Source organism: Alexandromys fortis, unplaced genomic scaffold (genome assembly GCF_014885135.2).
Source record: "Alexandromys fortis isolate MF-2015 unplaced genomic scaffold, M_Fortis_MF-2015_v1.1 scaffold_222, whole genome shotgun sequence".
In the NCBI taxonomy this organism is placed as follows: domain Eukaryota; kingdom Metazoa; phylum Chordata; class Mammalia; order Rodentia; family Cricetidae; genus Alexandromys; species Alexandromys fortis.
In genome coordinates, this window is record NW_026068108.1 from 300,765 (window position 1) to 326,838 (window position 26,074).

At 39.9% G+C, this 26,074-nt stretch overlaps 1 protein-coding gene across 18 annotated transcripts in view; it reads right to left on the minus strand.

Annotated features, from left to right (window-relative positions):
- The window catches only part of Phf21a (PHD finger protein 21A), a 165,807-nt gene that overhangs the window by 131,662 nt on the left and 8,071 nt on the right, over positions 1-26,074 (minus strand). For 13 of the 18 annotated variants that reach the window (XM_050124344.1, XM_050124345.1, XM_050124354.1 and 10 more), the window contains 2 exons: positions 3,565-3,605; positions 1,893-2,004 (listed from right to left, as the gene is read on the minus strand). The gene's annotated coding sequence lies outside the window, so the exon portion shown is untranslated. Of the gene's footprint in view, positions 1-1,892; positions 2,020-3,564; positions 3,606-26,074 lie in introns of all 18 variants that reach the window. The other 5 variants (XM_050124346.1, XM_050124350.1, XM_050124349.1 and 2 more) reach the window with 2 other exon arrangements.

The following is a 26,074-nucleotide window of genomic DNA, read 5'->3' on the forward strand; positions in this document are numbered from 1 at the left end:
AGAGAGAAAGAGAGAGAGAGAGAGAGAGAGAGAGAGAGAGAGAGAGAGAGAGAGAGAGAGAGAGAGAGAGAGAGAGAGAGAGAGAGAGAGAGAGAGAGAGATCAGTTACTGAAAGGTGATTATAAACAGACTCACAAGACAGTAATAGGCACTTTCCACCCAACATCTCAGCACACCTCCATCACTGCAGGCATCCGCCTAGTGCAACATGCCAACTTTCTGCCTTTGACATTGCACACATTAAACCATCAGGTAATCTAATAGCCTCTCAAGTAACAAACAAAACAAAGCAGAAAACAGCCAGATACCAAGGTACACATTTGTAATCATAAAGTTTGAGAGGTGGAGACAGAAGGACCAGGAGTTCAAGGTCATCCTTAGCTACAAAGTGAGTTTAAGGCCAGCCTGGGTTATAAGAGGCAATGTCATTGCCTGTCTGTCTGTCTGTCTGTCTCTCACAATACACCCACACCGAACATCATAACAAACTAAACAAACAATAATCAGATTGCACCCCCACTCAAAAAAAAGGTAGCTGGATACTGAAGAAAAAACATTTATTGCCTCTCACAAAGCAGAACAAAACCATTCATTGTATGGGCAATTTTACCCCCTGAGAAAATGGGGCTCATGTCACCTATGTCAGGACTTTCATGAAATTTAAATCAACTGAAGATTTCAGAAAAGCCTTTGTACACCATCAAGTTTTTGAGCTACTGACATACATCTTCATGTATGTCATGAATAAAACTTTGAATAAAACTTCTCAAATTCTCAGGCTGAAGAGTTAGCTGAGTGGCTGATAGCACTTGTTCTTGTAAAGGACCCAGGTCTGATTCCCAGCATCCACATGGAGGCTCACTACCTCCTCATGGAGAGTGTGCTCCAAAACTGTCCTGAAGAGCTCTGTGCTCTCTATACCGTGCATCTCTTATGCATACAGCGTCTGTTCTGATCTACATTCACGGGTGGTTTTGAGAGGGTGACTATTTCAAATAGAAAAGCCTAATTTTTCCTTATTACTCTGCAAATTATCATTACATCCTGACTTATTTTCAGAGCAATATTTCTTTGGTGACACTCCACAAATCAACCGAAAATGTCCTTCATAAAACTTGACAACCCTGCCTTTAGAAGAGGCTGCATACTCTTGGACACTGACCAGGATGTGTGCTCAAATCGTGGTATGACAGCTATTGACAAAACCACCATAGCTAGCTGGGTGTTTCCAGACTATTAAATTGAGTAGTTACTGATGCTTACTGATTAATTAATGTTTCTTATCTGTTAAATTATCTGTCTGGGTTTACAGGGGAGAGAACAGGCTATTTCTTTTACTAAAGACTCAGTATAGAGTTCATAGCACTGCAGTCCAAGGGTTCTTGTGGACTCTGGGTCAGGCTAGGAATTCTCACAACATTTTCCTCAGAGGCGGTAACTCTTCCCCATCATCAGACTTTTCCAGTGTACTTGTCAAACTCAGCTTCTGGGACACAGTCTGCCTGCACACTCATCTATCTCCTGTCTTTCTGTAAGGAAAGGAAGAATGCTTATTAAAATCCCAACCACACCCAACAAGTAGAACACTGAAGTCAAATTTAGAGTCTATAGACACTCGAGGCGAAGGTTGGAGAGTAGTACACAAAAGCATAGTAATGAAGTGTCTAGGATTTCAGAACACATTTACTGAGGAGTCACTGAATGATGGGGGTGGAAGGCTGTCCAGAAGCTTATAAATATATACCACAAAAACGGTCACACAGGAAGATGTGCTGGTCCCAGCATAAACAACCAGTATCATGCTTAGTAGAAGCAAAGGCATGGAACATAGATTTCAGACCAACACAAAGAAGAACCAAGGGTTAGAGCTGTGAGAAAAAAGGAGTGGTTACCTTATGAGGTAGTGGGCTCCCTGTCATTAGAAGGATTCAAGAATGCTGCATATCATATCCCCATCTTGGAGATTCACAATGCACATTAGCATATTAAAGGTTCTGAGAAGTCCTGCAGTAAAGAAACCTGTTTAACTTAGTTAAATGCAGCATTTCCCAAATTGCTAGACCACAGAACCCTTTTCCCACCCCAGCCCCAACCTTAGAAATATTTCTTCAGTTCCTGTGGAACCAGGGTTTCACAAAACACATTCATTACAGAAAACAAAGGCCTGCATCTTTTAAAATGTGGTGTTCAGTGTGGACCTGAAGAATTAACAACCTGTCAGGGATGTAAGCAAAGAAATTGCTATGCACACCGGGCGGTGGTGGCGCACGCCTATAATCCCTGCATTCAGGAGGCAAAGGCAGGCAGATCTCTGTGAGTTCAAGACCAGCCTGGTCTGCAAGAGCTAGTTCCAGGACAGGCTCCAAAGCTACAGAGAAATCCTGTCTCGAAAAACCTAAATAAATAAAATAGCTATGCAGAACAGAGGCTATGATTCTGTAGCACCACAAGGCAAAGGGTCTTGATTATTACTTTATAAGGATTTATGAGGGAAAGGCAATAGAATTAAAACGGTAGCAAAATCCAAGGTTCATTGGTTCAAATCCTAGTTTCAAAATGTAGAGAGATATTAGAAGGACCACAAAACCAAAAATTCGCTGGACGTGGTGGTGGTGCACACCTTTAATCTCAGCACCCAGCAGACAAATCTTTATATTTGAGACTAGTCTAGTCTATATAGCCAGCTCCAGGCCAGCCAATACTACACAGAGTTACCTTGTCTCAAAAAAACCAAAACCAAACATATGCTCTAAGTATTCTACACTAACTATTCTACACACTACGTTAATTGCTATTTTAAGGTCAGGGTTTTTTGTTCTGTAATGCAGTCGTACATTAGAGAATTACACAATTGTAGCTTGATTTCTTTTTTCAAAGCACACGCTCTCTAGATAAAGTTAATATCTATCAGACACTTAGTACAGCAGATCACCCAGTGCAATCTAGGATCCTGAATTAAGACATCCAAAAATTGAGTAAGTATGGTAAGTTATAAGCTATTAAAAGTCTATGAAAATAGCTATCAAGAAAAATGTGTTTGCCCCCTCTCTTCTTTTAAAAATTATTCAAAATAACACAGACTAAAAAACAATCTCGAACTTGAAGCCAATCTAATATCAAGTGTAAAAATACAGACATCAAGAGGCTCCAACTTCAAGGCCCCATGGCTACAGTAACCTGGCCAGTCTATATACTGCGGGACCTCAAATTTAACAGCGCAGGAATACAAAATACAACTGGAATATGAACTTCTCTTTCCTGACTTCCAATTCTCAGGCCTAACTACTGCATTAAGGGCATTTTGGCAATGGGACTTTCAAGTTTTAATGAGTTATCAAATTCAGGAGCATGCAAGTCTAGTGAAGTTATCAGAAAGAAACACAAATAAATTACAGATATAGCTATGTGGAGCTAAAAATTCACTTTCAGTGCAAACAGCAAAACCTTGTTTCGGGGAAGAAAGATTTTTTGGAGGGAAAAAAAAATCACTTACAATATCACTTAATATCTGAATGAGTACAGCTAGAATCAGGCACACTATGTGTGCATACTAAAAGTACTTACCAATTTTGGGGAAACTGGCTCTCTGTCAGTTCTTTAATCCCCTGTAAGAGAAGAAAAAAAACAGTGTTAAACTGCAGAGTCATGATTTCATCAAGAGCGAACGACTCCAAGATTTCTAACTTTAAAGGAGATAAAACAAACAAACAAAAAATACCAATTTCTAAAATTTAAAACCCAACAGTAAACAAGGAAGAAATGAGTATTTTTTACAGCAAAGAAGGAACTGAAGAGCAGTTAAGCCTCTGTTTTAACACAGCTTTTCAAGACCAGGAAAAATAATTATGAATGACCCTTGAACAATAGGGAAAGCACCACTAAGGGCACAGACATCCTGAGTCAAAAACTAGAGCACAAATTTTGGTTCCTCAAAAACTTAACTATGACCATTGAGTTGTCAACAGGAAACCTCACCAACAAAATTAAGTTATTAACTGATATTCTTTGCTTTTTTTTTTTTTTTGATTTTTCGAGACAGGGTTTCTAAGTCGCTTTTGGTTCCTGTCCTGGCACTAGCTCTTTTAGACCCGGCTGGCCTCGAACTCACAGAGATCCGCCTGCCTCTGCCACCCGAGTGCTGGGATTAAAGGCGTGCGCCACCACCGCCTGGCTATATTCTTTGCTTTTTCAGGTAACATACAAACCACAGTGAAAAGTGAGTGATAACCACAGATGACCCATCCACTGCCACATTTTCCACAGATAATTACACACCTGAGGGCAGGACCACACGTGGAAAGCAACAGGAGGGACTGTAAGCTATTCCAAACATGCAGTGTTACCAGCCAGCTTTCTGTAGCTGTGATCAGGCTGTAAATGCATGTGCACTGATGTCTATATTTTGTAGACTGATAAAAGACCTAGCCATATGTATTTTATTTATTCAAATGGCTCTACTGCACTCTCTTTACAATAAAACATAAAGAATACTTTTGAAGTCCTTAGTTTGTTCCACTTAAAAAAAAAGTCTTTTTGTAATAAATGTTAAAATGGATTTGCTTCATGCGAAGCTTTAAATTCACAATATAATGTACAATAAGGGTAAAATAGTAAGTAAAGTATAAACAAATAATATAATCAGAATTTTAATTAAAATTTTATCCACATTATTAAATTTATATCACAGCTTGGGACTGTAAGTCACAAACAGACAATAGTTCTTCTCTGCCACATTCTTAACCAGTGATAAAGCCAAAAAGAAAAATCTAAGTTTTGGTATCCTGACCTAGTATCAGGGAACTAAGATTCAAATGGAGCCCTTAGCATTTTGAGCACTAAACTATGGAAACTCCATGACATGCTGTGTCTCAGTTATGCCTAAACATGCTTGCTGACCTATGCTACTCCCAAGAGTATTTCAAAGATCCTGTCTCTCAGATGAGACATTTTTGTTAACCACGTTAACAAAAACAGTTTAAAAAATATACAGTAAAGTTATTTAAAAGGCCCCTGTTTCAGTCTATAGTAGGTTCCAAAAGAAACTGACCTGGCTATTCTTTCCTTCTTCTTTTCTGGTTGTTACTGTTGTTTGTTTGTTTTTGTTTAAGACAAGGTCTCTCTTCAAATCCCTGACTGTGCTAAAACTCACTATGTAGACCAGGCCAACCTCAAACTCTCAAGAGATCCACCTGCCTCTGACTCCTGAGTATTGAGATTAAAAGTGTGCAACAAGGCACCCAGCTCCTCCTTTTTCTCTGACTACAGTTATTTTCAAAGTTCACAGGAGTACCTCTAAATAGCTTTTTGTTTGGTTGGTTTTTTTGTTTGTTTGTTTGTTTTTGTTTTGTTTTGGTTTTTCGAAACAGGGTTTCTCTGTGAATTTGGAGTCTGTCCTGGAACTAGACTAGGCTGGCCTTGAACTCACAGAGATCTGCTTGCCTCTGCCTCCTTAGTGCTGGGATTAAAGGTGTGCACTCCCACCGCCTGGCTAAATAGCTATTTTAATCATAGGGATTAGAATGAATTCCCAACCACAAGAAAAATCATGCAATAAATCTGTAGAATAATGCAGTTACTAAAAACTAGACTCAAAGTGTCCTCAGGCTTCTCTGCCAAGGATGGAAAACTTTGCATCATAGCTGACCTCTACTAACTGGATGTAGGGCCAACTGGTGCAATTTACAAAAACAGTTTCACATACGCAGATATTCTAAGTCTCTACAGGTTGTTTTTCAGGTGTATCCACATGCAGCGTAAATTCTTAACAATCAATTCCAAAAGAGCGCTGAGACTCTTTTTAGAGATGAATTTTGTGCTGTTTGAGTATTAGTGAAGTCTCATAAATTATACTCATCAGGCGGTGGTGGCACCCATCTTCAACCCCAGCACTCAGAAGGCAGAGGCAGGCAGATTCCTGTGAGTTTCAGGACAGCCAAGGAGGTTACACAGAGAAACCTGTATTGAAAAACAAAACAAAAACAGAACAAAAAAAGTAGGAAAGAAAAGAGAAATTATACTCATTTATGACAGGATTTAAAATCTAAGACACATTTTTTTTCCTCATCCTTTTTTGTTTGTTGTGTTCTTTAACAAGCTTTTAAATACCTTTATCCTCTAAATCCTATATTGTCTTCAGCAACTAAAAGCTATCTTGGTAACCACTTTTTTCTTCTTTTTTAAATAAAATTTCTTCAACTTTGTGACTTAATGATAGTTAGTTTTTGTGATTATTGCCTCTTGACTTCTAAAATCCTTTCAAATAATATACAGCTGGACCCACAAAAAAAGTAGATTCTCATTATTTCAGTTACTATAGTACAGAGTCCATAGTGTTGCTCAGAAGATGCCCAATGCAGTGGCAGGCTTACAGTGAGCACTCAATAAATGGTCAAGTCCAGGGATTGGTTGAATGGAAACAGACTGTTGCAGGCTCATCCTCCCAGTTCCCCAACTTTCTTGTTAGATAACTCCTTATACATCAGTCTCCTGCTGTATTAACTAGTTAGATGGATAAGTTTTTATCTACACCATTCATCAAGAAGTAAGACAGATAATACTATTTTAAAATATAATGAAAAGAGAAAGACTGAACAATTGGACTAAACTAAAATTAAGAACTTGTGTTCATTTGAAACACAAAATGAAACACCATGTAATGAATGCATGAATGATGGAGGAAGGTCATTGGTTAATTAAGAAACTGCTTGGCCCTGATAGGTTAGAACATAGGTGGGTGGAGTAAACAGAACAGAATGCTGGGAGGAAGAGGAAGTGAAGTAAGACGCCTCAGACAGATGCCATGTAGCTCATCGCCAGGGCAGAGGTGATGAAGCTCCGACCCAGGATGGACATAGGCTAGAATCTTCCCGGTAAGCGCACCTCGGTGCTACACACATTAATAGAAATGGGCCAGGCAGTGTTTAAATGAATACAGTTTGTGTGTTGTTATTTCGGGGTATAAGCTAGCCAGGCGGCCAGGAGCCGGGCTGTGGGAAGAGGCCCACAGCTCATACTACACATGAAGACCAGCAAAGTAGTTCAGTTGGTCAAAGTGCTTAGAGCCAACACTGATAACTGAGTTTGATCCCCAGGACTTACACTGTAAAAGTCACATATTGGATGATTCCTGCGAATCTTCCTTTGGCTCTCATGTCCACACACATAAATGAATAAATGCAATAAACTTTTAAAAGAATGACTGAAAAGGTAAGCTGAAGAACTAAGATATATATAATTTAAAAAATACATATACCCAATCCATTGATACTCAAACATGATTAGGACACGATGGTTTTAACATCTATTTAATACAGCATTAAGAAAAGTCTACTGCTATAAACTCTTCTGAGAAGTCAGCAGAAAGACAGTACAATGTATGCATGTGTATCTATTGCCCAGGCCTTTTCTCCAAAACTCAATGGCAGATCCAATCTCAAGTCAATAAAGCGAAAATCATGAAGTCATAAGATCATGAAACTGATTATAAATTGCTTATAAGGAATACAGAAACCACACAGGAAAGCAAAGTCTAAGGGACATTTCTCAAAGGGCACTCAGCTGGTGGGTTAAGGAGAAAGGATCTCGCAGGCCTGGGGCCCCAGTGTCTGAGTAGACTCCTCCACCAGATGTCACTTTTACTGAAGCTCTTCTAAGAAATGAGCAAAAATAAACATGGAGAAATCGTTTCAGCAAAGTTTTAGAGAGAAAAAAAAAAAAAACACATGTAAGCTACTTAGGGCAAGATTTAGAATTCAGTATCCTTTATGCTTAAGGATACCCACGAGTAGGCTTCAGAAGGCTACCACCTGTAACAGATTCTGTATGCGTGAGCAGAGGGGTAGCTTCAGGGAAGAGGGTCCACAGCATCTATCAGACCCACAAGGAGACTCAGACACCCAAGAAGAGCAAATACTTTCAGACTAACATCTTGAACATCAACACTTCAAGGGTTTCTTCTGAAGACTGATTGTTAAACTATCAAATGGAAAGTAGCCAAAAAAGAAAAGATTTCTTTTCTATAATTTAGTGATACTGAGCAGCAGAATGGAAGAGTGACATGTAAGTCTGCACTTTTTACACTATCCATGTGTAGAATGGACTCATGTCTGAAGTCTCATTTCCTCACCTCAAGCTGATAGGGTCTGTCCATTTCTCACCACATTCCATACTTAGAACTGAGGTCTTTCAAAACCTTAATTAAATTTGCTTAAATATTTTAAATATGGATTTCTTCTTGAAAATACACTCAAGAGCTGGACATGGAGACTGTCCATGTGCCTGCAATCTTACCAACTAGTAGGCAGCTAAGACAGGAAGATTCAGAGTTCAAGAAGAGCCTGGATGAACATAGCAAATTCCAGGCTAGTCTGAGCCACATAGTGAAACCTGGGCTACACAGTGCTTCAACTAAGTGAACAAAATGGCATTCAAAATACTTGTTAGAGTAAATACATTATTTTTTGCTTTTAGAGATGAACATTATTTTGCTAACATAAATTCACACAATTTTTTCTTCATACACTTGCCCTCTACAGAGCAGGCAAAGAATCAAGTCACTCAGATTTCCAGTATCGTTATAAAATTTAAAACATTATCAATAATTAAAAGATGATTAATAGCCACTTCTTAAGTACCTTTTGTAAAGCATCTTAAGAGCTTTGCACCTAATCTACATTAAATAAACAAATTTGCAGAGAAAATTTTAACACTAGATCATGTTTTAAATTAGGCTAAAATTTACTATGTCTACTACAAATTTCCAACAATTAAGTTTATAGCCTGTGCTCAATGATAAATTTTGATCAGGGACTAGAATAGCAGAGGTAATTGTTATTCAAAAATACTTTGAAATGTCACCTCACCTAGGAGATTTTGTCTCTCTTCTTACCTCATGATATCTGATAGTCTTCCAATAATTAAGTCATATATACAGGTTTTACAGCTGTCTGCCCTTCCTAACTCCTAACAGAAAGTACATTAAGTTTTAAATAGCCAGGCAGTGGTGGCACACCCCTTTAATTCCAGCACCTGGGAGACAGAGGCAGGAGGATCTCTGTGAGTTTGAAGCCAGCCTGTTCTATAAAGTGAGTTCCAGGATAGCCAGGACTGTTTCACAGAGGGAAAAACAGAGAGGAAAGGAAGAACATTAAGTTTGTAATAAATGTAAACACACAAATGATTGGAAGAAAAAGCAGAATTCCACTTGATGGCAAGTCCTTTAGGCCTCCTAGCTCCGTGCCCACCCCTCAACACTTGACACAGAGGTATCTTAAGATCTACAGACACAAAATTAAACTCCTGACCCCCTTACCTCCGGCCTCCTCCTCAGCCATTGGCATCTCCATAATGGAAACCCCAGTGTCTCAACAGAAGCACTCGAAAGTTATTCAGAATCCTGTCACAGCCCACATCCAATACAATAACTAGCCACGCTGCCTCTACCTTCAAAATGTTACCTACTTTGACCAGTTGTCTCAGCTCCACTACCACCTCCTTGGTCCAACTCACCAGTGTCATTTGACCTTGATTGCTGTCACAGCCTCCTCACTGGTCTCCCCATTTCTACCCTAGCACTACTACAAGTTATTCTCTCAACAACTTTTCAAAATCCAAGATAGACTGTTGCCCTTCAACCTAAAATCCTTCAACGGCTCTGCATCAAGTGACCTGGTGTTGCGGGAGACACAAAACAGAAGACTCCCACATCAACCTGGGCTCTGCTACCTCAGGGCTCTCCTACTTCTTTTTCCTACTAGTCAGCACACTCTCTTCCTCCAAGTTTTATCATAGTTCACTCCTGAAAGTCTTCATGAAATCTACCAAAGTTCCAGAGGACACTAACATAAAGACTAAAACTGTCATCATAACTGCCTGCCCCTCCCCCCATCCTCACGTTCTTTCTTTCTTTCTTTTTTTCTTTTTTTCTTTTTTTTTTTTTTTTTTTTTGCTTTTTCGAGACAGGGTTTCTCTGTGGCTTTGGAGCCTGTCCTGGAACAAGCTCTGTAGACCAGGCTGGTCTCGAACTCACAGAGACCCACCTGCCTCTGCCTCCCAAGTGCTGGGATTAAAGGCGTGTGTCACCATCGCCCGGCCTCACGTTCTTTCTTATACCAAGCATATCCTTTTACCATCTAACTATGCAAATCTCATTCAGAAACCAGAGTTCAGCCAGAGTCCAGATAAAGACTCACAGATTGACAGAGACCTTTCCTTCCATCCTTACTTCTAGTCACTCTTTCTTTAAACTCCCACAACACTTATCACCTTTCTCGGTTGTTTTTCTTTCGTTTCTGGTGCTGGAAACAGAATACAGGATCTTGCACTTCCTAGGCAAGTGCTGAACTTTGAGTTCCATTTTTAGGCCCTGCCATTTTAAAATTTAACCACACACTACCTATGTTATAATCTATAAGATTTTATGTCCCTAACATAAATACAAATACACACACAGGGAGACACACACATACGTATGTATGCAGGCATGTGAACACACACACAGAGATATATATCCAAACACAGATGCATGCACACACATGGGTGTACACACACGTGTAGAAATGATACCCTGTACATTACTTCTCAATCCTAAATTACAAGCACAAAGAAGAGCTGGAGAGATGGCTCAGCAGTTAAGAGCACTGGGTGCTCTTCCAGAGGTCTTGAGTTCAATTCCCAGCAACTACATGGTGGCTCACAGCCATCCGTAATGAGATCTGGTGCCTTCATCTGGCATAAAGGCATACATACAGATAGAGCACTCATATACATAAAGTAAATAAACAAATCTTTAAAAAAATTAAAGCACAAATAAACTAATACACATAGATTTTCTGGCCTTACCCTTAAAGCTTCTGGATTCAGAATATATAATTTAAAGCCCAAACACTTTGGCTTTTTCCCTAATTCTCCCAGAAGATCCTGATGGGCAGCCAAGTCAGAAAGCACTGCCTACCTAAAACACTGCCTACCCTATAGTACTCCCCTGCCTTTTGTGCCTTCAAAGCCTGAACTAGAAAGGACACTTCTGAGAGTCAATGCACCACTTTTATTTCATAGCACAGAGGCTAACTAAAAATCCACAAAGATAATGGGCAACAAAGTACAGCCTAAACTCCAGACTCACTGCTTTCAATCTAAGAAATAAATCTTCTTTTAAATTAAATATACATAAACGAACATCCTCAGAAACCCTAATTCACAGAAAAGTGTAGTGACCAGTGGTTAATACTTGACCAGTGGCTGCAGTGTCTAAGCTCTACGGTAGTGCACAGCAACTTCAATATGCTTGCAGCGTGACCCACACTAGCCGACTAAAGACTCAGAGCCCAGAGAGTGAGTGTGGAAATGCTTCTAAGTGATGATGATGATGACGACTTTTACCAAGTTCTCTTCAATATTCACAAAACCGCTATAATCACTTATTTGGGATTAAAGAAGTAGAAAGAATAAACAGAAAAGTCTTGTTTCATCACAGTACAAAAATCACTAAAAGTTTCTACAGCTCACAAGCTATAAATGTTTTGAGTCTAATCACAATGAAAACTTCTAATTACAGATCAGACTTAGTAATTCATTCCATATCCCAAGGCAACGCAAACTCAATCTTAATAGTCAGTTAACCTCAAGATCAAAACTCTTGCCATCATCAACAAAAACAAGCAAGGTATCTACACAAGGCATTATAAAAGAGCCTGGGCTTATCTTGGTATATAGGAACTTAGGCAAGTGCCTCTTATTAACACTAATGGGAGTCTGGAGCACAGACCATGAGCACCAAGGAGAAGGACGAATGCCCAGCTCTCCACCACAGAGGCCCTGCTAACACACTAACTGTAACTCCTGGGAGTTCTTCTCTCAGAAATGAGCCAAGAGACCCAAATTCTAAAGCACAATGAAAATTCAAATAAAAGCCACTAAGGAAGGTCACTGGTAAACACCAGATTTTAAAAAGAGGATGGGGGGGCTACATTTAAAGGAGAAAAATGGCACTAAGGGAAAGTTACAAATTAATATGGATATGTGCAGAAGGACGTGTGACTTTCTAGATATGAAGTATGTGACATAAAAATAAACTGGACAGGGTTAAGCAACCAAGGGTTTTGTTTTCTGATTAAGGCACAGTAATTTCAAACACAGTGAGAAGCTTAGCCAAAGAAACATGCACACCACAAAAAACAAGAACTCCTCCCTGGAGGAACCCCAGGTACATTACAGCCCTGTTTGTAAACAAGGAAGAAACCCTGCAGTCCTGAGAGTCAAAAAAATCAGAGCCTCCCAGACAAATGGATAATGATCACAAGCTGCCAAGGACAGCCAAAGCAAACTAAATAAAAACACGAGCACCTTAACTTTATTGAGTGCCACCCTGCCTTCCTCCCAGCGCAGTACTGCTGAACTCACCAGGCTGGAAGATGAGCAGGTGCCTTTCAGGCTATGGAAAAATTAGTCTCTGTCTCTCCCTCTCTTGTTCTCCCCTCTCCCCTCCCTCTGCAGACACAATCACACAGGGACTGATATGCTCTCAGTTGAAGGGCTTCAGAAAGGCAAGACTTTGGGATGGGTTAGGAAACTAAGAGCAGGCCTTACTGAAGTAGTGAGCCCAAAACCAAGGCTTTTCCCAAATCCAAAGATTAAAAGAAGGGACATTTATTTTAGCTCATCGGCACTGGTAACAACCCACTTTCTAAGAAAGAGAGAGAAATTAAGATCTTTCCTGTGTCTGTCTCCAGAGAAAAATCAGAATCTTTTCACCTACTAAGTTAAGCAACATACACAGAGCCCTGACTTAGGCCTAAAGACTAAAGCTGGTTCCTGTGCGAGTTACTTCTAAAAATCTTGTGCAGTCAACATACTGATTCTTTACCATCACTGTCGTACGAATGAGCATTCATCATCTCTGTACTCTGAGACGTCCGATGAGAAACTGAAACTATTACTATAGGCTAGGATTCTTAACTTTTGAAACAAAACTACCAAGAAACAGAAGTGTGAAGTATACAGCTTCTATCTTGCTAAGCAGTCTAAAACTTGAAAGTGAAAGCAATACAGACCTCAAAAGAAGTTGTTTGCTTGATGGTAATGCTAGCCTTCAAAACCAAAAATATGTTCTGTTACAGAAGACTGAAATAAGGGCTTCCATTAACCTTGTTTAAAAAAAAAAATCCCATGAGCATGAATTTTTTTCCTAAGTCTCTTCATCAGAGCAGCATGGGGTCCCATTAGACACCCTATTTTACTTCCACCTTATAAATAACGTTAGCTGTTCACCATTTCCATGGAAACCAAGTACAGAGAAACCCACTTAAACGAATTCCGGTTAAAGGAATAAGTTTTATTTGAGAAAGGTTTTGCTGCTCTAGATGAACTCTATTGGGGAATACTACAAAGTATAATTTTTAAAAATATATCTTTGGTGTAGAGGGAGCTTATTAAAGGTCCTGTTAAGTAAGTATGCTTCTTGCTCTAAACTAAATATGCCAAACATCATAACATTAAAGATGCATTTTCTATGTACTACACAGGGGGTTTCAATGCACAACTTGCACTGACTAGACTCCTTCATGCATTGGGGTGGAATAATTACCCCTCTGGGTCTAATTTAAACTAATAAAATGAAAGAAATTCAGTAAGGCTAGCATCACCTTTACTGACTGGTAATGAATGGGTCCCACACTGCGGGGACACGTGCAACTTACTGCTCCAGAGAGGAGCAGACAGAGAACTGATAACTAAGCTCCTCACCACTGGTACCTGGTCTAAGGTCAACAGTACAAACTCCTGCCTCAGCAAACTACTCTACAAGTTATAACAGGAACACCACAACACATTATCAGTCTGCATACAAACACAACGCTCACAGGGAAGTGCATAAGACTGGGCAAAGACTCTGTCATACAGTACTCTCTACATGCTAAAAATGACAATTACAGGTGTCAAATACAAAGTCGCCAACAGCCAAGAGTATATAAAATAAGATGCAACCTGTAAGTAGAATAAATTTAAAATTATCAGAGTTTCTAAAGGTCTGGGTAGGAGATGTAGCTCAATTGGTAACACACAACCTGGTTGACTGGCCAGCACCACATGAGAGGGCACACCTGAAATTCCAACACCCAGGATATGGAGACAAGACAGGAAATTTTTGAGTACAGCGGTTCACACCTTTAATCCCAGCACTCTTTTTTTTTTTATATTTATTTATTACGTATACAATGTTCTGTCTGTATGCCTGCAGGCCAGAAGAGGGCGCCAGACCTCATTACAGATGGTTGTGAGCCACCATGTGGTTGCTGGGAATTGAACTCAGGACATTTGGAAGAGCAGGCAATGCTCTTAACCTCTGAGCCATCTCTCCAGCCCCCTCCCAGCACTCTTGAGGCAGAAACAAACAGGTCTCTGTGAGTTCAAGGTTATCCTACCATACGTATCCAATTTGAGGTCAGCCTAAATAAATGATATCTTTTCTCAGAAGAAAAGAAAAAAAATTAAAAGTCTTGAAGAATTTCTAAAGAATGAAAGGGTAAGAAAAGTTCACATCTTTCCCGCAGGAATGGTCCTTCATTAAGCTAGTAGTGGCTTAACCATCTTCCTAAGATGAAAGGCAGCTGAGAGCCATAGAAGGTGTTGCCAACACTAGACTTAACAAGGAGAACACCCTTCACACATTCTTCCTTGGAGAATATCAACACATGTATATGTTACATGTTTCGAAAACATTTCTTTCTTGACACATTTTTTATTTGCTTTTCACATTTACATAGGGAGGGGATGGAGATGTCCAGCAGTGTACATGTGGAAGTTAAGAGGTCAACTTTCAGGGGTAGTTTCTAGTTATCACATACAGCAAAACACAGGTCATCAGGCTTGGTGGCAAGTACCTCACTGGCTAAGCCATCTCACTGGCCCTCTTGGTACATACACTATAAAGAGTGGCAAAATTTTGGTGACTGTTCAAGTTGGGGTAAAAGGTACATGGCAATTTTTTTTTTTTACATTTTCACAATCTTTTATAAGATTTTAAACTTCTATAATTTTTTTAATGCTGTAATGTCTCAAATGTTTTTGTGCATCATTAAGTAACAGAAGAAAATTCTGATGTACTTTGTATACTAATCTTAAAACTTACTTTAAAAAAAAGTCAGGCCACCATGCTCAGGGAATGGCTAGACCACCATGCCTATAACAGGCAGCAAATGAGAGGAGGGAGTAAGGAGGACATGAAGCTAGGGGACAGGTAGCTAGAAAGTAAAGGGGTGGATCCTGGAAGAGTGGGCAGTGACTATTAAGACAGCCAGGTGTGGTGGCTATCTTAACCCCAGCACTGGAAAAGCATGGGCTGGCAAATCTTCTCAAAGAATAGGGCTGGAGAGATGGCTCAGAGGTTAAGAGCACTGGCTGCTCTTCCAGAGGTCCTGAGTTCAATTCCCAGCAACCACATGGTGGCTCACAACCATCCGTAAGGAGATCTGGTGCCCTCTTCTGGGCTGCAGGGATACATGNGGGGCTGGAGAGATGGCTCAGAGGTTAAGAGCACTGGCTGCTCTTCCAGAGATCCTGAGTTCAATTCCCAGCAACCACATGGTGGCTCACAACCATCCGTAAGGAGATCTGGTGCCCTCTTCTGGCCTGCAGGGATACATGCTGGCAGAACACTGCACACATAATAAATAAATAAATAGATAAATAAATAATTTAAAAAATTCTCGAAGAATAACATAAACTACCTATTTTTTAATACTCTCATATGAACCTCACAACCATCCGTAAGGAGATCTGGTGCCCTCTTCTGGGCTGCAGGGATACATGCTGGCAGAACACTGCATACATAATAAATAAATAAATAAATAAATAAATAATTTAAAAAATTCTCGAAGAATAACATAAACTACCTATTTTTTAATACTCTCATATGAACCTTAGAACCATGATTGTCAACCTGGTTTCTGCAACCTCCTTTGGCAAGTGAATAACCCTTTTACCCTGTTATGAGTCGTAACAGTAGCAAAATTACAGTGATGAAGTAGCAACAAAAATAATTTTATGGTTGGGGTCACTACAACATGAGGAACTGTATTACAAGGTCGCAGCATTAGGGACCACTGCCTTAGAAGCTACTGAATTCATATCCAACATAATCATTAACTTAAGTAATCACAATTCATTTCCAAATTTTAGGGACTGGAGAGATGGCTCCAAGGCTAAGAGCACTGGCTGCTCTTCCAGAGGACCCAGGTTCAATTCCCAAACTCACAAGGTGGCTCACAATCATCTACAACTCTGTTTTCAGGGGATCCAATTCCCTTTTCTGGCCTCCCTAGGCACCAGGCTCACAAATGGTATACATGTAGGCAACACACCCATACGTATAAAATAATAAAATGAAATTTTCAAATTTTACTTTTCCAGCTGAACAATATAGTTTACAATTCAGGTTGGGTATGGTAGTGCACACCTTTAATCCCAACACTCAGAGCAGAGGCAGGCGGATCTCTGTGAGTTTGAGGCCAGCCTGATTTACACAGTGAGTTCCAGGACAGCCAAGGTTACACAGAGAAACCCTGTCTCAAAAAAACAAAACAAAACAAAACAAACAAACAAAAAAAAAAACCCAAACAAATAAAAAAAAATTTTTCAAAAAACCATTAGCTACTATTTGGCAGCTATCAACTAATGAACCATAAGTTACCAATGTACAATAGTAAGGCAACATAAGCCCAGTTTGCATTTTGCGAACCAAAACAACTATAATTTCTATATTAGTAAGAGAAAATACTTGCAAAATCAGTAGCATTAAAAATGTCTCTTTTCTTCTCCTATTAGGTCTTTAGCACTAGAGAGCAATCTAATACATTAAAGTCTTTTTGAAGGAGTATGACTGCCCTGAACCTCACCCCCTACCAGAAATAAAGCAATCTCTGAGGTAAAAAGTTTTTTGAGATAGTGTCTCTGCATTAGTTAGCCCTGGCTGTCCTGGAACTCACTATGTAAACTAGGCTGGCCTCCAACTCACAAAGACCTGCCTCTGCCTCTGCCTCCTGAGTGCTGAGATTAAAGGTGTGCCCTACTATGCCCAGTTTTAAGAGAAGTTTTCCATTCTCTCCCTTTCTTCAGTCTTAGAATGGTTCGCCAATATTCAGTTACTTTGCAAATAATTGTGAGTTACTTATCCAAAGCCCAAATGAGGGCTGAACTTGGAGAATGGAATTTCACAAACTACCACAGCTTTAAGGTTGTGATAATGGCTTTCTACTTAAAAACTGCAATTACAACAGTATTTTGTTTTCAGAAGAAAAAGAAATAAAAATGATGGCTTTGGAGAGGGGCAATAGAAGCCAATAGGAAGGAAATGGGGACGAGGGGCACAGAAACACTGTGTGAGGCGTGTAGGCCTAAACAGCACCTGATCTGGTATGGTCAGAGCAGGTGTTCACCCAACACAGGGGACACCAATCTCCACAAATTAAGCAAGGGAAAAACTTCTGAAAGCATCAACCACAGTTACATATATAGAGTCTATTTCTAATCTGTATATTTATTAAAATGAAATTCACTTCTAAAATGTCCAATGTCTAAAATTTTCACTCAACCATGTGAAACAACTTGCAGACACCCTGCACACAGCTCAAGGGAGGAAACAACACACCGAGGCTGGGCTGTGCCACAGTGGAATCGCAGTAGTCTAGAAAGCAGGAGGCCCGAAGATAAAAATCTTAAGGACAGCAAAAGGAAACACCTGAATATGGTTCAGGGGTAAAACACTTACCTAGCAGGTCCCATGACTGGGTGCTATCCCAACCACCTGCCCCCCCCCCCCAAACAAAGCAGGGCTGGTGAGATGACTCAGAGGGCACCAAGCCTGCCAGTCTGAGTTCAATCCCCAGAACCCACATGGTAGAAGAAAAGAAGTGACTCCCCAAAACTGTCTTCTCATCTGCCATGTTATGGCATGCAAGTAAACATGCACATGTACACACAAAAGCCAAAAATTAAGACTTACTTTATGCTAATTTTAAAGCTAAAGAACTTTACTTACATACTTACTATAAAGTGATGCTGTAATTTTTTTAATCAAAGAAACTATATACCTTCTATAATACTGCTTAATTTTTAAAATACCTCTTGGGCAAAAGCATAGCACTGGGTTGGAATAAACTTGAAATTTCTATTCAGAAAGCAAAAACAATGTTTTAGGGATGCAGACAAAATAAAATATAGTAAACACACTGACTCACCTACCAAGCGCTCATCAGATGGTACAACTGGGTAATGAGAACAGAACAATAATGGGTGCTGTTAGGTTACAGATTACACACATAATCAGGTGTCTGTGTAAGCTACTACAAATTACACTTGCTGAATCCCGGAGGGATTGCACATCACCAATGTTTGAGACACAAATCAATGAAATAAAAATCTGTTCCATACTTGATCTTTTTCCCTTCTTCAATTACTAGGACTGGGGAGAAGAAAGTCATGCAAGCATTCTAATAATATAGTAAACTCAGTCCTCCACTAAAAAAGAAAAGCCCTTAATTCTGAGGTCACTGTGGCTTTTCTGATGGTCAACCTGTCACCATCCTGCTGCTAGGCTTGGCACAGGCAGCTTATGACAGCTGCAGAAAGAAACAGAACATAACAAGTGGCATAAGAGCAGATAGCAGATGAAAAGGGATCTCACAAAGGCAAACGCCCAATGAGAAAGCAGAGAGACTATGCCTGTCACTCTGGAAAGCACTTGTGTAGCCTTTCACATCGCCAGGTCCACAGCTGTTCCTGAGCGTACATTAAGGACTGAAGACATAACTGGTCAACTCCAATAGACTGGCTGCTGATTAGCACCTCAGAATAGTCTACTCTTGACTTGATGTTAAGTGATGCTGAGGGGACCACTATAAACTCCATCACAATCATGCTGCTGGTCTCTGGTTGCTAGGGGGCAGAGGAGAGGCTTACACAGCACTACTAGTTTTAATAAAGTACTCTGAAATATTTTTACAAGATTCAGTTAAAATTAACATATTCCCATGCATTTCTATTTCTCCCAGGAAATATTCATAGATTCTTATTCATAAATAAGAACTCATTAAATACACTTTTTATGGTGTATCATTTTTTTCCAAAAAAGCATTTTTTTGGGAGGGAGGTACTACTTCCCAGGTAAAGTGTTCCATATTAATACCGTTCCCACAAACTTTTAGCCAGACTATATCAACAACAATAATGCATTGTTTACTGAGTGTCTTGAGATGCCCTCATTCTTTCTTCACATGAATCCTAGGGAGGTTGCTATTACTACACCATACCATAGACAAAGAAACTTAAGTCCACTTGACCAGTACAGTAGACTGTATATGGCAGGTACCAGATACATCTTTACACAGTTTAAACAGTCAAAAATTAAACATTTAGCTTTTAAGTAGTTGTACCGAAATTCTTACAGGGCAAGCCACAAGACCCAGGCTCCTTTCCCAATGTGTAACATTTGCCTCAGTGATGGGAAGGGAGGAGAAAGGAGCAGAGCGCAACAAACACCGTGTAGTATTTACTACACTCACCCAGCACTTCCCTAGTCTACAGTTCCTTCACGTGTGCTTCACAACAGCCTCGGAAGGAGAGTGTTATCTATGCACACTTTGCGGATGAAGAAACTGAGGCAGGTGCACGAGTAAACGGGCCACGGTCATAAGCTGACACACGACAAAGCCAATACTCAAGCCTGCTGCATACTGGCTCAAGCACCGAAGATCTTAACGACTGCACTCTACTGCCATGCTCAAAGTTGCCTTGAACTACATGAAAACAAAACTTTCAACCTTCCACCAAATGAGCAAACTGTGTGCTTAGGTTAATTGAGAGAGAGGTGATAGTGCTTTCTAGGCTTGTGAGCCAGACTTCTTGAGAGGCACAAGCGTACATCCCTGGCAAACAGATCACTGCACTGCTCAGGAAGCTACACACTGTAAATCTATAAAGCCCCCAGTGCGTCCCTTTCTACACACAGAACCACACTGGCTATACACTGCAAGAAATAGGCAATTTAGGGACATCCCAGTGCAATCCTCTATAAAATGAATGTCACTCTGAATCATCTGAGTATGTACAGTACCCTTCTATCACCCTTTTTCCTTCCAAAACACCATAAAAAAATAAAAACTCAGAAGGAATGAATGAGTCTAAGCTACTTAAAAATCCTAACAAATGTCCAATGATAACTATAAATTTAAATGAGAAAAAATAAATGCAAAAATCTCTCATAATTCTGTAACTTGTCCAAATCCCACATTTGAAAAGCACTGGGCCTCTTCAAAAGACTAAATTCTTAAACAAGCTTATTATTAAAGTGACTGGAAGGGTACAGAGAAAAGTCAATTTTTGCCTCAGAGTCTACGTATCTCGATATGCACACTTAAATAAAAAAAAACTGCTGTATTTTAAGTTATTGGGCTCCTTAACCTAATACCTAAATGAATGAAAGTACATTTAATTACATAAATAAAATCTATACCATGAACTAAGAATGTGTATATTAACACTTAATACCTATAAGACATAGTGGAGCAGGACAGGACAGGACCAGGAGGTGCCGAGAACTTCATACAGTGCGTACAGGAGTCGTTGCAGCTCCCTCCATTGACATCGTAAAGTTGCCACATTTTCTGGGCTCTCTTTTGAATTAATGTGGCATCTGCTCCAAGTACAGCATGCTAACATTTTACTAAAAGACATTTTCATTGTACGTTTCTATCTGGTTTGCTTTTCATCCGAACTGTTTTATTTGAGTGGTCATCATTTCTTTATATCAAGTTGTGAAATTGGAATTCCTAATCTATCTCCTCAGCACAAGGGTGGGAAGGCGCCATCAGCTTAAAATCCTTGTAACAGCAATAATTACAATATGCTTTGCATATAGATTAAATAAAGAAAATAAACAGCACAGAGATTTTTGTAGGTTTTTTAGTATCAAGTCCTGATAAGTTAACAGCATCTGTTCCTTTCAGAAAAAGAATTCTGCTCTGAAGTGTTGGGGGTGGGGGAAGAAGTAAACAAATACTAAACAGAATCATTCAAGTTACAAAGTTTGGTCCTGGTGGAATGATGATTTCAATGATTTGCACACTATCCACCCTAGCTTGTGATAATTGCTTCCTAAGACATCCTCAAAAATGCGGCAGCAACGAGCCAAATACAACCACTTGTACTTAACATGCATGCTGCATACTCTACAGTGTTACGTCATATCAGGCACAGAGAAGACGCTTACCAAGCTATCCTGCGTTCTATAAACTGCCTAACAACAACAGGAAAAAGGCACTGCCATTTCTATGGGATTGGAACTAGCAGGGGAGAAAGCCTTTTTCCTCCCTTGGTCAACTCGGGTGAAAGCAAATGAGGCTTATATTTCCGTCTTTTAAGCTCACCTTTTAAGGCCTTTACTCTCAATCTTTCAGCTTTCACAAGAAAGAAAGGCTGATTCTTTAAAACTAAAGAGCTGCAAGAGGTCACTCCAATTTTAAAGCCCCACACCTTTTACCAACTCTCCTCCAGCTGTCCCCACGGCTACACCCCCTTTTGCAGGAAAACAAGGCCTGGGCAGAGCAGTTAGTATCCAAGTGGGTGTGTACCTCTAGAAAGCCCACCCCCAAATTATACTTTAAATCTCAGCCTTTTAAAATTTCAACTCGCCTGTATGTTTGACAGAAGATATAAAATACCAGTTCAGGTTGTTATACATTTGCCAGGAGCCATGATTTAAAAAGGGGTGGAGACAATGGGTCAAGGAGGCCAGGAAAGAATTTAAAAGTGGGAAATTAGGCTCTGCCATTAACCAACTCGAATTCTTGTTTTTGCCTCAGCCTCACAACCAGTGAGATTTCCTGAGCTCTTTGCTTATAAGACTGTTATGAGGAAGAACAAAATATTCTCTCAGGCGTGGTCTGAGCCACTCAAAATGAAAGCATATTTACGAATGCTAACAGAGAGGAACACTCCTGCCTTTGCTTACTGAAACACTGACACCATCATAACCCAGTCTTAAGGTAAAGCTTCAGCAGTTCACCAGCTGTGGGTCTAAAGGAGCATAAAGCACTTGAGAAGAAGGAGTGTATTTTCAGGGTTAGAAAGATTCCTTTTTAAAAAAACTATAATGAAAAACATTTTATTAGTTATAATAAAATGTCCAGTTTAAAAACTACTGAGGTGAATTATGACAAATAACCTTAGCAACAAGTTAAAACACTCAAACCAGAGTCCAAACAAAAGGCACTAAAATAATTTATCTTTTAAAAAAAATCTTAAAAGATTAGTGGCATTATCAACATAGCATTTGGTAACAGAGTGAGTGGGCACAGGTGACAGGGTAGGGCAGTCAACACTACTCAAACGAAGACGTAGGCACAAGACAATTTCCCAGGTGGCATCGCTTTCTGTCCACTAAGCTAAAGAGGTTCATTATTTAAAATACTACTTGATCATCATCTTGGTTTTAAGGCTCTCCTTTGTAAATATGGAGCGAGTGCCTGAAAAGAGACTACCAGTTTGAAAAGAACAGAACTGGAAGGTTCATCTGAAAATACAACTGCTATCTTTGTAAGTGGCTTCCAAAATAAACTATAAAATCTAAGTTTCATATGGTGCCTCCTAAACACAGTCCAGAAAACAGCACTGTCACTTTAAATTGACTTTTAAGAAATGTTTTATAAGTAATGATGACTGCAAATAAAACACTTAGGATACTTCCTGTCCCGCAGGAAGCAGTCAGTCTGGGACATTAGGTTTATAATCGAACAGTTAAGTCTTACCCGTTTCTCTTCTCCCAACCCTGCTCCCAACTCTACAAGAACCTTATTTTCAAAGCTAAGCAGGCTTTTATATGGCCACCTTTCTGAAAGAAGAAACTTCAAAAGTGTATTCCACTGTTAGATGTATGCTCATACACATAAGTCAATGCACAAGACACGAGCAGGGTGAGGACCAGGAGAACGTCTACCCTTCTCTGCATGCCTGCTGCTCTAATGACGTTCCAACTGAGACCACTTTCACGGTAGTTCTGCAGAGAAAGGGTTCTTACTACTGCTCTAAAATGTCCATAAATTACATAAAGACTAAAATCATGAATGTAAACAATTAATGTACCAAAAAGATTTGTAAAGCCTATACTAAGGTGTCGACTGCCAACCTTCCCAGACATTAGGCCACACCCACGCCACTTGAGGCGTCCTGCTCAAGCATCGGAGACAGGCACTGCCCTAAATGCCTAAGCGTCCACTCCATCCCAGTGTTTCCTACGCAGTCACCACAACTCAGCCATCACCACATACATAACAGTCTTAAGATGATCCAGCATTTTGGGGCCATTTCAGTACATTACAAACTTCTTTAGTAATTCATTTCCTAAGCATCTGTGGAAAAAACAGTTTGGACAACATTCTGTACCCTTAAGAGCAGGGGCTCAAAGATGAAATAGAGGCCTGGAAGCAAGCTGCAGCATTTACAGGAGAATTCATGAAGCATGATTATTTTCTATCATTAGTCATTTATAGTCAACTTTTTGTAACTGCTGACTTTATTCATTTTAATATTAACTTAAAAACAAAGTAATAGCCGGGCGGTGGTGGCGCACGCCTTTAATCCCAGCACTCGGGAGGCAGAGGCAGGCGGATCTCTGGGAGTTCGAGGCCAGAGCTAGTTCCGGGACAGGCAACAAAGCTACAGAGAAACCCTGTCTTGAAAAAACAAAACAAAACAAAACAAAAACAGTAATAGAAAAGAAACAAAACAATTATAGAAGCATATCCAGCCAGATTCCATATATTTTTGACACTTCTAAAAAATCTTACCCTCCTATGGGAGGGCAAGGTTAGTATTAGAATCAACTGATACTTTGATACTACTAAGGAATAGTTTCAGTAAATAGGTCAGCAGTAGTCTATGATACTGTGCTAAGAAGCCCATGGTAGGGAATGGATACAAGTTACACAGGTAGAAAGACAATTACCTGATGCTTCCACATCCCAACTAAGGCACAAACACTGGAAAATTTATGTTTATATCTTTCAATATTTCTAAGTACACCTATCCCACCTGAAACATCCCTTTCTCATCAGTACCTTAAAACAGAGGAGTGGGGAGAATGTAAACACTTAAAATGTAAATTCTTTTGAACCTACATTTAAAGTACAACCCAGACTTAAAATGACATTTTATAAGGAGTAGGGGCAGTTCAATGCCTCCATGCCTCCTCTACATCAATCCCTGACACTGCATCAGAGGTGTGTGCTTCCTACACAATAGGATTTTCCCAAGGTCACACTCACTACGGAGTATTTCTTGGAGAATCTTTTTTTTTTTTTTTTTAAACTCACGCTGTAAACCAGGCTGGTCTCGAACTCACAGAGATCTGACTGCCTCTGCTGGGATTAAAGGCGTACACCACCACTGCCCGGCTGCAGAATCCTTGTTTTTATTTATCAGTTATTTGAATATTCGAACAGTATAACTGAATCCTGCCAATACCCTGCTCCTGGCTCATTTGTCCTGTTCTGGGCATGTGTCTTTTAGGTAGAAACTGAGGCACACAGCCACTTAATGCACAGCAGAATCGTTCTAAGCCACATTGTTACCATAAGCCAGAATCCCAGGGCCTTTAAAAACCACCTGGACTTCTAAACAAATTGCAACATAAAAAGAAGTAAAAAGGTGAAGGAAGCATTTTTAATACAAATGGCTGCTGCTAACTCTAAGCATTTCCTGAGCCTTGACTGTATGCCAAGCACTACACTAAGTGGCCTTCTGCACCCAATCCCTGCAACGGCCCTCGAAGAGATAATAAGATACTTTCAAAAAAAAAAAAAAAGTTTTGAAATCTTATAAATGAAAATTTAAACTCTACAAAGAAGCTTCCCTTTTTCTCTCCCTTTCAGGCTGCATCTTCTAGTACTCCATCTACGTGGAGCAGGGTGGAGTAGAGCAAGCCTGTAAAACCAGGACTCCAGAGCAGGGGCAGCAAGATCACAAGGCAGAGTAGAGTGAGAGCCTCTCTCAAGCTAAGGGGGGGGGGGGGTGGAGTAAGAAGACTGTGAGTTCAAGGCCAGCCTGGACTATACTGCAAGATTCTGTTTTAAAAATAAAATGAAATATTTCAATTATATTGAATCATTTATTTTCAGAAAATGTTCTCCCAGTTAAAAGGTACTGACAATTATTAGAGAAGCAACACAGAACTCTGAATTTAAACACTGGTATAAAAATCCCTCTGCCCAAAATAACAGCTGAATAACTGTCCCCAATGGGGCAAAAGGATTAGCATGTGTATCAGGCCTGTCAAAGAGGCTTCTACTGCCCACACTGGAGAGCAATGACACCAGACTTGTGTTGTAACCTATTCCACCACACGCACAGAAACCACTTAAAATTCCCAAGTTTGGAATAGGTTATTTTGAATTTAAATCTTATAGAAGCCAATAAAAGCACTGCAATAAACCAGGACACTAAGCTATTTATGAAGAATGACTCTAGAATTCCAGAAGCAGAATAATTATGACTTTATTAATTAGTGAATTTTCTTTAAAAAAAAAAAGTTCTTAGATGCTTAGAGACCTATGTATAAAATGGAGTAAGCAAGAAAGAAGAGTTCTCGGTGCTAGCTAAACCAACTACAAGCCCCAGCATGCAATGCTCTAATATGAAGTTAAGAAAAAGCTGCAGTGCACCCTGGGATTTGTAGTAAGCAAACCAGCTTCTCATAACAAGTTTCAGGAAAGACTGAACTATGGAGCGCAATCTGATTAGGTCTTATTTTCAGGGTCTAATCATATTCTTTGCTCTGGTACTGCTTCTCTAGCACATACTAGAGAAAGTATTAATTGATTAGCATTAATATTTCCCACTAGAAAAATCTTATATACACAAAATGTTTTAAAAATAATTCGTATGAGGGCCAGGCGATGGTGGCGCACGCCTTTAATCCCAGCACTCGGGAGGCAGAGGCAGGCGGATCTCTGTGAGTTCGAGACCAGCCTGGTCTACAGAGCTAGTTCCAGGACAGGCTCCAAAGCCACAGAGAAACCCTGTCTCGAAA